At 44.6% G+C, this 5,578-nt stretch overlaps 1 long non-coding RNA gene across 1 annotated transcript; it reads left to right on the forward strand.

Moving 5' to 3' along the window:
• The first annotated feature begins 320 nt into the window (after positions 1–320).
• On the forward strand, positions 321–5,275 carry LOC112238858. Its single transcript, XR_006080972.1, has 2 exons — positions 321–1,467; positions 4,503–5,275. It is a non-coding gene; the product is annotated as an uncharacterized LOC112238858 (long non-coding RNA).
• Positions 5,276–5,578: the final 303 nt, after the last annotated feature.

Here is a 5,578-nt window from a genome sequence, read left to right on the forward strand (position 1 = left end):
TCTTAGAATGGCGGGGATCTATGTATTTCAGAACTACACTGTACGTTCCATGTGTGGAACCTAACCTCTTGGTTTAAACTGAGCTTTTTTGTTTAATTTCTGTTTGTAAGTTTGTTTAAAATGTATGTATTGAGAGACGCAATGATGGTGATTGGGTGAGAGAAGCACCGAGCGGGAAGAGGAAAATGGTGTACGTATGTATGGGTGTGTATGTGTGTGTGCGTGTGTGTATGTATGCGTATGTGTGTGTATATGCATGGGTATATGTATGTATGTGTATATATATGCACGTAGATATGTGTAAGTGGGTGCTGTTTTTCTTGTTTTTGTTCTGTGTGCTTTGTCTCTGTTGTATCTCTTAATATGGGAGAAAATTGTGAAATTCCAATAAAAATACTGTTACAAAATAAAAAGTCACTCATCAAAATAGTCCAACAGCTGATCAATAAAAAGTCAGCGCCGTGTGTGATGTAGGCGAGCAACGCCCCGGGGAGAGAGAGAGTGGTGAGGGCACCAGTACCAGACTGGGAGAGGGGGGGCACCTGTACCAGACTGGGAGAGACGGGGCAGAGGGGGGCACCTGTACCAGACTGGGGAGGGCACCTGTACCAGACTGGGAGAGACTGGGCAGAGGGGGGCACCTGTACCAGACTGGGGAGGGCACCTGTACCAGACTGGGGAGAGCACCTGTACCAGACTGGGGAGGGCACCTGTACCAGACTGGGGAGGGCACCTGTACCTATCAAATCCATATCAATCCAATTGCCTCAGTATTTATGTGTGGGAACACGTTCCATTGGAGAACCAACATCTAATGAGTGAACATGTTGTAGGAATGTTTCAGATCAACTGAAGTTTAAAAACATGTATTTCATTTTAAGTTGATGAGAACAATGCTAGTTGGTAACAATGCTAGGAGATGCATGGTAATGCTGGGAGATGATAATGTTAGGACATGGTAATGTTGGGAGATAATGCTAGGGCATGGTAATGTTGGGAGATGATAATGCTATGAGATGATAATGCTAGGGCATGGTAATGCTAGGAGATGATAATGCTAGGACATGGTAATGTTGGGAGATAATGCTAGGGCATGGTAATGTTGGGAGATAATGCTAGGGCATGGTAATGTTGGGAGATGATAATGCTGCGAGATGGTAATGCTGAGAAATGGTCATGCTGGGAAATGGTCATGCTGAAACTGTGGTCGTCTGTAGGCCATTTGGTAGAGCATGGTGCTTGCAACACCAGGATAGTGGGTTGGATTCCCGGGAGCACCCAGACGTTAACTGTAACAGGACTGTTAAGTTGCTTTTACATATTTTCTGATAATTCTTGGTTATAATAAATTATATATTTTTTCTATCAGATTGCTCCTCCAGGGACACCGTACTTCTACGTAGAGCTGGACTCTGGAGAGAAACTCTTCTACCGCATTCAGAAAAACTTCCCTCTGCAGTTTGGCAGGTATATACACACACACACACCATATATGATCTAACCTAGAAACTAGTGATGTGCATCTTTCAAGGATAAAGCGTTACCTGTCTAACAGGGGGTGTTCTTTAAGCCTGTCCAACATAATCCAGGTAGAATCAAGAATTCTCCAGGGCAGCTGTCTAGGCCCCTTACTTGTTTCAATATTTACTGACGACATGTCACTGGCTTTGAGTTAAACCAGAGTTTCTATGTATGTGGATGACTCATTATACACATCAGCTACTACAGTGACTGAAATGACTGCAACACTCAACCAAGAGCTGCAGTTAGTTTCAGAGTGGGTGGCAAGGAATAAGTTAGCCCTAAATATGTCTAAAACTAAAAGCATTGTATTTGGAACGAAACACTCACTAAAACCCTAAACCCCATCTAAATCTCATAATAAATCATGTTGAAATTGAGCAAGTTGAGGATAGTCTGGTTCCTCTCTAGGTTTCTTCCTAGGTTTTGGCCTTTCTAGGGAGTTTTTCCTAGCCACCGTGCTTCTACACCTGCATTGCTTGCTGTTTGGGGTTTTAGGCTGGGTTTCTGTACAGCACTTTGAGATATCAGCTGATGTACAAAGGGCTATATAAATAAATTTGATTTGATTTGATAAACCCTGGATTGTAAACTGCCATGGTCAAAACATGTTGATACAACAGTAGCTAACTAACAACACTATCAACAAGGCAGGTCCTACAGGCCCTAGTTTCTACCTTCTTAACAACACTATCAACAAGGCAGGTCCTACAGGCCCTAGTTTCTACCTTCTTAACAACACTATCAACAAGGCAGGTCCTACAGGCCCTAGTTTCTACCTTCTTAACAACACTATCAACAAGGCAGGTCCTACAGGCCCTAGTTTCTACCTTCTTAACAGCACTATCAACAAGGCAGGTCCTACAGGCCCTAGTTTCTACCTTCTTAACACTATCAAAAAGACCGGTCCTACAGGCCCTAGTTTCTACCTTCTTAACAACACTATCAACAAGGCAGGTCCTACAGGCCCTAGTTTCTACCTTCTAACAACACTATCAACAAGGCAGGTCCTAACAATAGTTTCTACCTTCTTAACAATACTATCAACAAGGCAGGTCCTACAGGCCCTAGTTTTGTCTCACCTTGACTACTGTTCAGTCGTGTGGTCAGGTGCCACAAAGAGGGACTTAGGAAAATTGCAGTTGAGCATCAACATGTAGGTTTGATTACAGGCTCAAAATGGCCAGAAACAAAGAACTTTCTTCTGAAACTCGTCAGTCTATTCTGTGTACTACTCCCTTCACAGAACAGTGCAAACTGTTTCTAACCAGAATAGAAAGTGGGAGGCCCCGGTGCACAACTGAGCAAGAGGACAAGTACATGAGACTATCTTCGGTGGCAGGGTAGCCTAGTGGTTAGAGTGTTTGGCTAGTAACCACTGGTTGCAAATTCAGATCCCGAGCTGACAAGGTACAAATCTGTCGTTCTGCCCCTGAACAGGCAGTTAACCCACTGTTCCTAGACCAGTTAACCCACTGTTCCTAGGCCGTCATTGAAAATAAGAATTTGTTCTTAACTGACTTGCCTGGTTAAATAAAGGTCAAATAACAAATCTAGTTTGAGAAACAGGCAGCTTCATTAAATAGTACTCGCAAAACACCAGTCTCAACGTCAACAGTGAAGGGAGACTAGGCATCTACCACACACCTACCATTATCAGATTAGAGCCATAAAGGAGACTAGACATCTACCGCACCACTACCAATATCAGATTAGAGCCATAAAGGAGACTTGACATCTACCACACCACTACCAATATCAGATTAGAGCCATAAAGGAGACTAGACATCTACAGATTAGGGCCATAAGGGAGACTTGACATCTACAGATTAGGAGGCAATGCAGTCTGTTTTTGTCCACCATTCTGAAATCACCTTCAAGTGTTTGAGCTAGTAATGTATCAATATTTATCCTTTACAAATTAGCGATGACATGGCCGATGAATATCAGTTTGGATTTCATCCCCATCTCAAAATGGAATGGTTTTGACTGTTTGGAAGATTTGACAGAGTGATTTTCTCTTCTTCTCTTGCTTCTGCTGTCCTTGTTATGAAATGATCAACTTTACCCTGTCTATGACCATAGACACTGATTGTTTCAGGAAAAACTACCAAACCAATGGTGAACCTGAGCAATCTTAATCACATCCACTGTAAGCCCGTTCAGCAGGTACAGTCAGGCTACTGATATTGCCTGGAGACTAGACATCTACCCACTACTACCAATATCAGATTAGGGCCAAAAGAGATTCTAGACATCTACCACACCACTACGCAGTTCCATGCTTGGAGATCAATGACTGTCAACGCAGTTCCATGCTTGGAGATCAATGACTGTCAACGCAGTTCCATGCTTGGAGATCAATGTGTCAACGCAGTTCCATGCTTGGAGATCAATGACTGTCAACGCAGTTCCATGCTTGGAGATCAATGACTGTCAACGCAGTTGAGATGAGAGAGATTTTCAGAAGCTAGAAAGAAAGTAATATCAGCAAACAAAAATTGTGAACCAGCATGACCTTTGAACCTATTTTCTAACAGCATGACCTTTGAACCTTTTTCTAACTGATGCTACGTTTTGGGTCGGTTAGGGGTCCTTGGACTGATGCTACGTTTTGGGTCGGTTAGGGGTCCTTGGACTGATGCTACGTTTTGGGTCGGTTAGGGGTCCTTGGACTGATGCTACGTTTTGGGTCGGTTAGGGGTCCTTGGACTGATGCTACGTTTGGGTCGGTTAGGGGTCCTTGGACTGATGCTACGTTTTGGGTCGGTTAGGGGTCCTTGGACTGATGCTACGTTTTGGGTCGGTTAGGGGTCCTTGGACTGATGCTCTAGTATCTTCAACATTTGATTCAGGGACGCATATGGGTCATTCCAGCCCTACTGAAAACAGTTACTAACGTGTCTCTCTGTGTGTCTCTCTGTGTGTCTCTCTGTGTGTCTCTGTGTGTGTCTCTCTGTGTGTCTCTCTGTGTGGTGCAGGGAGGTGTTGGCCAGCGAGGCGTTGCTGAACATCCCGGAGAGGGCCGACTGGAGAGAGTGTAAACAGACCCCGGAGGAGGAGGAGGGTCTGAGCAAACAACTACGAAACGACTTCCAACCATACGACTTTGCACTGGAAGACTGAACACCGACACACACTGTACCGTACAGGAGGGGTGTAATGGTACACGTTTTCATACTGAACCATTGGGTGCGGGGATTTGTGGATTAACACCAGTCCTATAGTCTGTGCTGTGATGTAGGCCTATGTCTGCAGTAAATCTGAGCTGAACATTTCAGTCTATTCCCTTGAAACAACTAGAGCCTATGTGCACGTTGTAATCCAAATTCAAATCTTAATTGGCGCATTTCAAAAACCCGTCCTTTTGTGAGGCGCAGCCGGGAACTAGTTCTGTACGATGGTGATTGGTCCAACCATAACCGGAGGATCCTCCATCGTTCTCCAGTTTGGGAACATTTTTTGTCATGAAAGTAGATTATAATGGTGATGGACAGAGTTGTGGATAAAGCGTTAACAGTACGTCTCCACGCAGAAGGAGAATAGCTGCTGCCAGCACCTCCAACATGTTGACACCCACATCACCCCAGTATAGTGTAGAATGACGGAGCACCTCCAACATGTTGACACCCACATCACCCCAGTATAGTGTAGCATGACGGAGCACCTCCAACATGTTGACACCCACATCACCCCAGTATAGTGTAGAGTGACGGAGCACCTCCAACATGTTGACACCCACATCACCCCAGTATAGTGTAGCATGACGGAAACACAAAGAACACCACCTCCCGTCTGCATTCAGCTGTTTCTGACCGGGCCAAAGTTCAGAGCGATAGGTAGGCAATGTTTATATGTTTTACAGTCCTGGGTTTATTGCGTGGATATGTGTCCGTTCTCGGGGTTGAGAATAGGGCCTTTCAGCACCTCGGCAAATTGCTCCACACCCACATTACCAACTTCCCTCATTTCATAAAACGGGTAGTACCCACGTTATATAAGCAAGCCAAAGTTTTCAATGAATTGGCCAATGTACCCTGTGTTGTGCTTGGTGACA

This window comes from Oncorhynchus tshawytscha, unplaced genomic scaffold (genome assembly GCF_018296145.1).
Source record: "Oncorhynchus tshawytscha isolate Ot180627B unplaced genomic scaffold, Otsh_v2.0 Un_contig_4564_pilon_pilon, whole genome shotgun sequence".
Taxonomy (NCBI): Eukaryota; Metazoa; Chordata; class Actinopteri; order Salmoniformes; family Salmonidae; genus Oncorhynchus; species Oncorhynchus tshawytscha.